The sequence below is a fragment of the Eriocheir sinensis genome, chromosome 5, assembly GCF_024679095.1.
Source record: "Eriocheir sinensis breed Jianghai 21 chromosome 5, ASM2467909v1, whole genome shotgun sequence".
Classification (NCBI taxonomy): Eukaryota; Metazoa; Arthropoda; class Malacostraca; order Decapoda; family Varunidae; genus Eriocheir; species Eriocheir sinensis.
The window spans coordinates 2,271,254-2,282,297 of NC_066513.1; the positions used below are offsets into that span (position 1 = coordinate 2,271,254).

The following is an 11,044-nucleotide window of genomic DNA, read 5'->3' on the forward strand; positions in this document are numbered from 1 at the left end:
ATCGAGAGACCGTAGAGGAAACACTCGATGGGAAATATTGGCCGTGAAAACCAGACGAATCCGGGACGGGTACGTTGTTATGTTAGTGGAGCGGATATAGCATGCTTCCGCTATGGCATAGTGACCAGTAACCCGTTGATAAGTGGTACCCTCCGGGCAGATGACCGATACATAGAATGACTGAGGGAAATAAAAATAATGCAGACCCTGAAAGTTCTTATGGAAAACAGGCGTTGGTGTTAGCTGCTTGTAAGGGCACAGGGAAAGAGCGTCAGACGCGTTCACGCGGGTGAGGGCGATCTCGCACACCCTCCCGAACTGGAAGGAAGGCAAAGAGAGACGCAGAGCAATAGAATCGCCCGAAGACCGTCTCCTTGCAATACTGCAAGAGTGAGTAGCTACCGTTGAATACAGAGCGAAATCCTTCGCGATTAGAACAAGAGACGGGACGTGTCCAGGGCTAACACACTGTCCTTTGCTGAAAAGGAACGGGACAATTTCGTGTGCCTCAAACACGTCCGCCGTCTGAAATGGAACATGAATGATTATGGCATCAGGGGTGAGGCTGGACTCAATCAAGGGATAAAAATATTGACTCATGTCCGGGGTGAATAAAGGCGTCAGGCTATAATTTTGATACCCGATCTGGACAGTCGTTCTCAAATCGTGTAGAGGGAACAAGGCAGGTGTGACTCTACCGTGCGCTGCATCAACCATGTTGCTAATAACCTGCTGATTAGCCGCTGCGACGGAGTTAATGACGTTTTCCAATACATGCAAGGCCTGATCTAGGAGGAGAAACTGATTCACCTGGTCGATCTGTTTGACAACTATGTTGATAACCTCTACCATCTTATTTGTCTGCTCTAGCAGTACCGCAATGTTAGTATGCAATTGCGCAAGTTTTCTACAATTGGCATTGATCACCCTGCGATTTCGAGCAGCAAAGGAAAGTACATGAGCGTAGTGGTCCCGCAAATCGCGAACGTCCTCGTTGGTAGCCGTACCGAAAAGGAACTTTGAGGCGGACCCCACGATGTTGAGCAACCCCCTCTTTACCCGAGAGTGAACTGAGTGAAAACTATAATCCATGTTTACCTCATCAACTTTTCCCCGTAAGAACAGAATCCTATCCTCCAGTAGTTGAAAAAGAGTCAGAGAGTTGGTACTAGAAGGAGCCTTTGATTCCCTAGTCTTGGTAGCCCGGATAGCGTCTGCCATGCCGAGTAGTTTTTCTGAGACTATCCTGATTGTGTCCGTGGTGTTGGTCAAGGAAGTATATGGATATTTTACGAGGAGCACATCTTCTATGAGGAAGACCTCTCCTATGTGTGCCGTGAGGGCACCAGGCTTCAGGTGGATGGGTGTTGTTGCAAGCAGGGAGCCGAGGGACAACAAGATGATCAGAAAACGCAACATCATGATCTGAAAGTGGTGGGAATGAAGTATTTAAACCCGTGGTCTCAAGTTATAGCTATGGGTGTTGGGATTATCCTGTTGAACATTTGACTCTGAGGGGGAAGTACCAATATCAAGGTCCAAAGGTGAGGGAATTACTTTCAGACGATCACTGTGAACTTCTAGACTGACTCCACTATTCGACTCGAGAACCTCGAACCGATTACCCCTGACATTCCGAACAACTCGGTAAGGACCCACAAATTTAGCCCCCAGTTTCGAACTCCTTTCCGCTTGCTTAATCATGACTGTGTCACCCTCTTTAAAATTCACCGGGACGGCCTGTTTGTGTTGTTTTGACATCATTTCAACCTTCGTAGCTATTAACGTACACCTAACTTCTGAGTGTATCTTGGAAAACATATGCATCTGCTGTTGTGCGTACCTATCAATGTTGTAGAGAGGTTGTTGTGGGGTTGTTAGGAAGTCGTACGGAAGACGTTTCTCCACCCCATACAAGATGTAGTAGGGAGACTTCCCCGTAGAGTCGTTTACCGACGTATTTATGGAAGCGGCTATATGCGATAGCCAATCCTCCCAATTATCGTGGAGATCGTTCACAATAGGCCTGAGGACCTGTAAGATTTTCCTATTAGCCCTCTCCGCCAACCCATTAGCAGCTGGGTGGTAAGCTGTGATGAAGGATTGCGTGATGTTAAACTGAGCGCATATTTCGCTCAATACTGAGTTCCTAAACTCGGTGCCATTGTCACTCAGAAGAATTCGAGGAGACGAATGTGGACACAACACGTGAGTCACGAGGGCATGGGCCACGCGTGTGGCTGTCTTGTCCTTGAGAGGCGCTAGAACTAGAAACCTAGAGAACTGGTCGACGCACACCAATAAGTAGCGCGAGCCATGTTGGCTCCGGGGGAGCTGTAATAAGTCTATATTAACAACATCCCAAGGCGCCTCTGGGACAGGGTATTGCAACATAGGTGCTGGCCCTTTGACGGACCCCTTGTGCTTAGCACAAACGACGCAATGTGCGACATGTTTTTCTACATCAACCCGTAATGTGGGCCAGTAGAATTTTCGTCTGGTGACAGACAGCGTCTTGTCTCTTCCTGGGTGACCCGCAATGGGTGTGTTATGGACCAGCTTAAGCGTCACGGGGACGCATTTGTCTGGGATGACCAGTTGGTCTATAGGTACCGGTTTGGTTGGCCATGACCTACAAAGGAGGTTGTCCTCTGATAGGAAGAATTGTGAAAAGGGAACTGGCAATTCAGGAAGGTTTGATTCGTCTCCCGACTCGAGGGCGTAAATTAACCTCTTCCACACAGGGTGGTCACGCTGAGCAGTGTGTAGCTCAGGTGAAGTGAAGTTGTGGATGACCTCTGGGGTGGTAATCGCGCCTATCGGAATATTCCGAGATAAGGCATCTGCCACCACATTTGTTTTCCCGGTGATGTATTTTATCTCCGGATTATATGCTTGGATCGTTAAGAACCATCTTGCCAGACGACCGTGTAGGTTTTTTCCCTTGAAAAGATCAGTTATGGCCGCGTGGTCCGTAAACACCACAATTTTGTACCCCATCACAATGTCACGAAAATGCTTCAGAGCCCACACAATGGCAAGAGCCTCGAGGTGGGTAACAGAATAGTTCTTTTCCGGAGCTGTAAGTACTCGACTGGCGAACGCTATCACATGCTTTTGCCGGACGTATCTGTTTGCATCAGCGCGGCTCCTACTCCACTAGCCGAAGCGTCGGTACAAAGCTGAAAGGGGTCCTTGAAATCAGGAAAGACAAGGACCGGAGCCCGTGTAAGCGCTTTCTTTAAATCCTCAAAACTCGTTTGTTGAGCTGGGAGCCACTGAAATGGTACGTCTTTCTTTAAAAGATGGGTTTAGGGGACTCGCGAGCTGCGAAGTCCTTAATGAAAGGCCTGTAATAACCTGCGACACCCAAGAAAGACCGTACCTTGTCCGCAGACGTTGGCTGAGGGAACTCGGCAATAGCCTTTATTTTGTCGTCCACTGTGTGGATGCCGAATTCGTCCACGACATGCCCCAAGAACTTGATCCGAGGCTTTAAAATTCACATTTGGTGATTTTGAGCTTTAATCCGACCTCTTGAAGTCTGTGTAGGACTGCTTTTAGTGTTTCCATGTGTGCACGTCTTTACTTGCTATGATGATGTCGTCTAAATACACATAGACAGAGTTGCCCAGCAAGTCACCAAAATACTGTTCATTGTCCTTGAAGGTCAAGGAGCTCCTTTGAGCCCGAACGGCATCCTCGTCCACTCATAGTGGCCAAGAGGCGTGCTGAAAGCCGTTATTTCACGTGACTCGGGGCCATGGGCAGTTGCCAGTAGCCACTGACCAGATCAAGACTCGTAAAGACTTTATTTCCTCTACCGAGACACATCAGAAGATCTCTAAGAACGGGAAGCGGAAAATGATCATCCACGGTCGCGGTGTTCACACGCCGGAAATCAATCACAGGACGATAAGAGCCGTCTTTCTTTGGAACCAGGAACAAGGGCGAATTCCACGGGGAATTCGATTCTTTGATGACACCTTGTTCTAACATTTCAGAGATAAGTTGTTGCACCACCTCCTCTGACTGTGGGGAGCTTGTACGCATTGATATATACAGGATTTGTATTGGGTTTTAACTTAATGTGGTGTTCAGCACACTGCGTAACTCCAAGCGGCTCGCCTGGTAGAGCAAGCGCCCCCCGATAATGCTCCAGAAGCTGGACTAAGGTTGGCTTAATTTCGGAATAGTGTGCAACTTTTAGGAACGCCTCTAAATGAGCTGTGTCTTGTTCGGGAGAAGCCTGACACGCCGATGATATGCCGGAAACTTGGGCTGAAGGGTATTCAGCTGGTTCCGGGGCGACATTTCTCCCATACACTAGACACTGGCATAATCTCACACCGTGTATTAAGGATACAGGGATCCAGACGTGTTTATTACCAATGCCTCTGCAAACCTCCCTCCTTGACTGTTGCAAGAGTTACCTCCACCGTCACGCGGTGTACGTGAGGAACTCCGTCGATACACACATCACTGCCCGCCGGAGGGGCGTTAGGCAAACGGATTTTAACAAGTTTTGCAGCACGATCCGGAACTATATGAGGACCTTCTACGACTGCCGTTACAGTCCGCCACAAGTCGGCAATGGTTTCGTGTGGTTTGACCGTAAGAGGGGACACTTGGGCGGTGGCAGCCCCTGAGTCTGTGGTGGGTTGGTCATTTTCCACCTCTGAGGGTGAGATTACAGTTGACAGAGGCGATGGATTGACCATCCCCTGTATGCGTCGGCCTTGATACACGATCGCGTTGCTTACAGGGTTTATGGCGATGTGCAGGTCTTTCATGGCGTTCAATCCTAAGATCCCATCCACAGGTAAAGCAAACCTGCTAGAGACATAAAAGAAATCTCGAAAGGGACATACTTTTTCATGTAAGCTGACTGTTAGCGGTACTCGCCCAAGGATTCCCAAAGTGGTGCCCGTCACGCCTATCACATTCAGGTCGTTCTCTTGGAGCGGCCAATTTTCCCCACTCGCTTGTCGTGTCAGTGACCTGTAAGCGGAGTCGGATATGACATTGACTGTGGCACCTGTGTCAACCGCTAAGGTGAGTGAAGTGTTGCCCACCTTGCAAGGGAGGGCAATTATGCTTGTCCGTCCCAAGGCGGCAATGACGGAGTCAAGTTGCTCCCAATTAGTATTTTCCTTAAGGGACACTTGGATGTACGCCTCGGGCTGTCACGAAGTCATGTCTTTTATTCTGAGAAGAGGAGTGGTTTACTGTCCGCTGAGGACTTGTACTTCTGTTCCTCCTTGGCCTTTTGTATTGCAGAACAACTGTCTGAATCATGAAAACAATTCCCGTGGATATGGCAAAAGGCAGCCTTCCGCTGATGGTTTGGCCTAGGGTTCCTGTGTGATGAATGATGCCCGCCCCTGTAAGCACCTGACCTCCTATCTGAGCCCCGTCTCGAATGTGTTGATTCCCTACGTTTCGCGAAACAAGAATGTTCAGAATGTCCTGATTGTTTGCAAAAACTACATGTGAGAGATGCCTTACTTTGTGCTTGCAATGCTGCAGCTGGGGCGAGGGGTTGATGGTGAGGGTGTTCCTGAACCTTGACCTCTAACTCTGAGAAGAAGTCAACCAACTTCCCGCTCGGTTTGAAGGCCAAAGGGAGGGCAGAACGGCGGTTCTTCTCTGAAATATGAAATAAGTAAAAAAACAACTCGAAAGCTGTCTTCACCTGGTGCTTTTGCATACAGCCCCCTGGAAGCCAGAGCGCGTCTTCCAGACTCTTGACACAGTCAACCGCCAGCTGATTGGCCTCAATCATGGCGTCCCAAATCGGCTTTGTTGAGGAATTTTTTTGGAGGGACTCAACCGTGTGTGCCATCTGTCTAACGATGCTTGGTTTACTCCCGCCCCCGAAGATTTTAATGAAATTCCCTTTAAAAACCTCATAGTTTACACCAATGTCCCCCGAAGCGAACGCTGAGGACTGCATCAAATTCAGTGCCCGAGAGCCTGGAAGTAACCGGGACGGACTGAACGCGCTTTTATCATGATCTTCCGTAATGGAGGAATTTACGATGGCAGATTCACACAAATCTAAAAACTGTCGCGCCGAAAAATCGGTCTCGCCTCCCGAGAATTGTCGAATACTGGCGTGAGTCGGAATGACCCGAATCGGGGGCGGGGGGAAGTGGTGTGGGGCCCCAGGAGGAAGAGGGGGAGGTGGATCGACAGGCATTGTGTTCGGCCGAGTGGGGGTTAAGTATTCAGACGATTCTGAAGGTGAAGGGACGCTATCCCTTGGGAGGGAAGAGTACGTAGCCCCCGATCGCAAATTCACCACATTTAAATCACCGGTGGTTGCACCTTGCTCCAATCCCTCCTCACTTGAAGGACGAGCCAACTGTTTAAAGGTGTCGCCGAGTTTAGCGAGAGTGTCTTTGTTCATACTATGGTGTAAACCATTCACAAAAGAGGAGCATATGTTGATAGCTGGAAATATGAACCAATAAACGGAACGTGTATGAATGAATAGTTTGCGTTGAAAACCTAAAAAGGCAAGAAAGAATGGCTAGCAAGGTGCCTGTTTAGACGCAATAGAAGTTAAGGTTATAATGGAATGCCCTAATGATATGGGTATATATAGAAAGAATAACTATATAAACAAGTGGTATGTTAAGTGAGTATACCATTGATGCTCACGTTTTCTCTCGAGCGGTGAAAAGAAAACGGAGGTAGGGCACACTGATGAAGATTAACTTTGATCAGGGAAATCACATTATACTCAATAGACTCGCTAGCAAACAATAAGAAAGAATCAATATCGTATGCGAATGAACGTAACTCCCACAATTATGACTGAGTAACAGCGTTAAGAACACAGAAATAAAAAAAGCGTGCCTCTGCACAGATAATAATGAAAATGAGCCGAGTCGGCAAATTTGGACAAGAATGGAATATCCACAAATACCAAGATTAATCAGCTGATGTAGTGGAGAGGGCGACGGCCTGTGATGCCCTGGGTGACGTGCAGTCGTTGTAGGCGCGTCAGGAAACCTCGGCCGCGGCCACAGCGGCGGTGAGAGGTGAGGGATGGGCTGACATCGGAGGACTCGCAATGGAGGTTGAAAAACTGCTGACCCAGCAAAATGAGCGGCCGCGGTGCGCGGCTGGGAGCTGGTACACAGCCGCCAGACGTATGATGGCCGCGTCGTCCTTGTTATAGGAAGAGATGGGCGGCGGTGGCAGACAAGACGACTTGGGTGTGTAACCTCTTGAGAAGACGCCTTGCAAGAAACGGTAGTGGAACAGCTTGCAGTCACCGGGAGATGTCCGCGGGTACCCTTGCTGACTGTTTGCCGGAAGAGGTTTGGGCCGATGCTCCCGGCAGCGGCGGTGGTGCCGCCAGCTGTGGAGCGAGGGGCATGCGGGGTGTCCCAAGGTCAGCGGGGCGTGCCTCCTCGTTGCAGGTGTGAATACCTCTGCCGTATCGTGGAGTGGCTTGCAGGGTACGTAGCAGTGCTGGCTGGCTTGAAGCGGGGGAGCGGCTTGTAGATTGTGGCCCTCGCTATCGGCTGCGTAGGCCTGTGGGTGTGCTCGGGGCTTGTAGGCTTGACGCCTGTAGAGTTGCTTGAAGCTGGTGTGCTCGAGGCTTGTAGGCTGTAGAGCCTGTAGGCTTGTAGCTGGTGTGCTCGAGGCTTGTAGGCTGGACGCCCGTAGAGTTGCTTATAGCTGGTGTGCTCGAGGCTTGTAGATGGCGCCTTGTGAGTTGCACGTAGGTGGCGACTTGTGAGATGCTTGTAGCTGGCGCCGTGTGAGTTGCACGTAGGTGGCGACTTGTGAGATGCTTGTAGCTGGCGCCATGTGAGTTGCACGTAGGTGGCGACTTGGGAGATGCTTGTAGCTGGCGCCTTGTGAGTTGCACGTAGGTGGCGACTTGGGAGATGCTTGTAGCTGGCGCCTTGTGAGTTGCACGTAGGAGGCGACTTGTGAGATGCTTGTAGCTGGCGCCTTGAGCGTTGCCGCGGACGGCAGGTGCGGTGCCGCGGACGGCAGGTGCGTTGACTCCTTCTTCCCTTGTACGCCTGTCCCCGGAGTTTGGCGGTGAGTTCTCGTGGCTTGGAGGAGAACGAGGTAGCGAAGGCACAGGCGCGGGGTGACCGCTGCCAACCAAATGTAACGGGCTTGTCGGGGGGCGTTTAAAGGGTGTTGATTAAGACTTCAGCTTCCTTAATTAACCCTATTCGTTCCGACCCGGGCCACATTTGCCCCCCCCTGAGGATTTTTGTCAAAACGATCATTTTTTTTTTATTACCAAGTTTAAAAGAAAAACAGACCTACTGATAAACGTAGAAAATACCGTAGATTAAGATGCGATATCAAAAATAACCATAGGAGCCTCCGTTATCTTGCTAAACACGAATATTTAGAAACACCGACGCGAATCATTTTGAAGCACGGCGATACGCTGTGAAAAAAAACCCAACGTTCAAACGCCTCCGGATGACGATATTATTACTGTTATAAGTATTAATATACCTGTATTGTATAGTGCTATACTGCATGTTCTGCATCTTTTATGTTAACAAAGCTTTAGCTGATACACTAAACAGACCAACAAACAAGCTAGCTGTAATAAAAACATAATAAAAACGTACACAGCCCGCTGTGTACGAGAGTTATTCAACGGCAGTTGGCGACACGAGCTTGTGATTGCGGCGAGGCGATGACGAATTATGGCACATACAATACTTATTTTGACACTACCATAAGGTGATAACTGTGTCTCGTACATATGTTAATTTCTTGTACTTTGGCCAGACAATTCCTATATATAGCTAATAAAGAAAAAAACGTACGTGCTTGGAGTCAGACAGAGAGAGAGAGAGAGAGAGAGAGAGGCCAGTCATAGGCTATTTGACCGTTTGAACCTAGCTCCCTCTCTTCCATCTTTCATATATATATATATATATATATATATATATATATATATATATATATATATATATATATATATATATATATATATATATATATATATATATATATATATATATATATATATATATATATATTAATATACCAAATAATATCAGTGCCAGTGTCACTTGCTGCGAAATATTCATGTCATTCATATTCAGTTCCTTTCAATATAAGCAAATATACTCTTATCGGCAAAAAAAACAATTACTTTCTTTACATCACTGGCCTCGTATGGTTTATTTTGGGGGACCTGGATGCATTGAGAGAGAGAGAGAGATTATTTTGGGATATCAAGACGAATAGGAAAGCGAAATTTAGCGTAATAAAAAAAAATACTATGAAAGATGGAAGAGAGGGGAGCTAGGTTCAAACGGTCAAATAGCCTATGACTGCATGGCCTCTCTCTCTCTCTCTCTCTCTCTCTCTCTCTCTGACACTTATCATCAACGCCACCATCACGACCACCATCATCACCACCATCATCATCACCACCATCATCATCACCACCATCAACATCACCACCATCATCACCACCACCATCATCACCACCACCATCATCACCACCATCATTATCACCACCATCATCATCACCACCACCATCATCACCACCACCATCATCACCACCATAATCATCACCACCATCACCATCATCACCATCATCATCACCACCATCATCATCACCACCATCATCACCACCATCATCATCATCATCACCATCATCACCATCATCATCACCATCATCATCACCATCATCATCACCACCACCATCATCACCACCACCATCATCACCACCATAATCATCACCACCATCATCATCACCACCATCATTATCACCACCATCATCATCACCACCATCATCATCACCACCATCATCACCACCACCATCATCATCACCACCATCATCATCACCACCATCATCATCACCACCATCATCATCACCACCATCATCATCACCACCATCACCATCATCATCACCATCATCATCACCACCATCATCATCACCACCATCATCAACATCACCAACATCATCATCACCACCATCATCATCACCACCATCATCACCACCATCACCATCATCACCATCATCATCACCATCATCATCACCACCATCATCATCATCACCACCATCACCATCATCACCATCACCACCATCATCATCACCACCATCATCATCACCACCATCATCATCACCACCATCATCATCACCACCACCATCATCACCACCATCATCATCACCACCATCACCATCACCACCATCATCATCACCATCATCATCACCACCATCATCATCACCACCATCATCATCATCACCATCATCACCACCATCATCATCACCACCATCATCATCATCACCACCATCATCATCACCATCATCATCACCACCATCATCATCACCACCATCATCATCACCATCATCACCACCACCATCATCACCACCATCATCATCACCACCATCATCATCACCACCATCATCATCACCACCACCATCATCACCACCACCATCATCACCACCATCACCATCATCACCATCATCATCACCATCATCATCACCACCATCATCATCACCACCATCATCACCACCATCATCATCATCATCACCATCATCACCATCATCATCACCATCATCATCACCACCATCATCATCATCACCACCATCACCATCATCACCATCACCACCATCATCATCACCACCATCATCATCACCATCATCACCACCACCATCATCACCACCATCATCATCACCACCATCATCATCACCACCATCATCATCACCACCATCATCACCATCATCATCACCACCATCATCATCACCACCATCATCACCATCATCACCATCATCACCACCATCATCATCACCACCATCATCACCAAAAAGGAGGAAGAAGAGGATGAAGAAGAGGAAGAGGAAGAAGAGGAGGAAATAGAGGAAGAGGAGGGAGAGGAGGAAGAAGAAGAGGAAGGAGAGGAAGATGCAGAAGAGGAGGAAAAAGAGGAAGAAGAAAAGGAAGAGGAAGAAGAAGAGGTAGGGGAGGAAAAGGAGGAAGAAGCTAGAAGAGGAAGAAGAAGAGGACGAGAAGCTAGGAAGAGGTGGAAAAGT

The 11,044-nt window shown here is 47.9% G+C and overlaps 1 long non-coding RNA gene across 1 annotated transcript; it reads right to left on the reverse strand.

Annotated features, from left to right (window-relative positions):
* Positions 1-576: 576 nt before the first annotated feature.
* On the reverse strand, positions 577-8,000 carry LOC126983361 (uncharacterized). The gene is made up of 3 exons (XR_007735810.1): positions 6,935-8,000; positions 5,509-5,649; positions 577-1,425 (listed from the first exon to the last, which is right to left on the reverse strand). It is a non-coding gene; the product is annotated as an uncharacterized LOC126983361 (long non-coding RNA).
* Between the last annotated feature and the right edge of the window lie 3,044 nt (positions 8,001-11,044).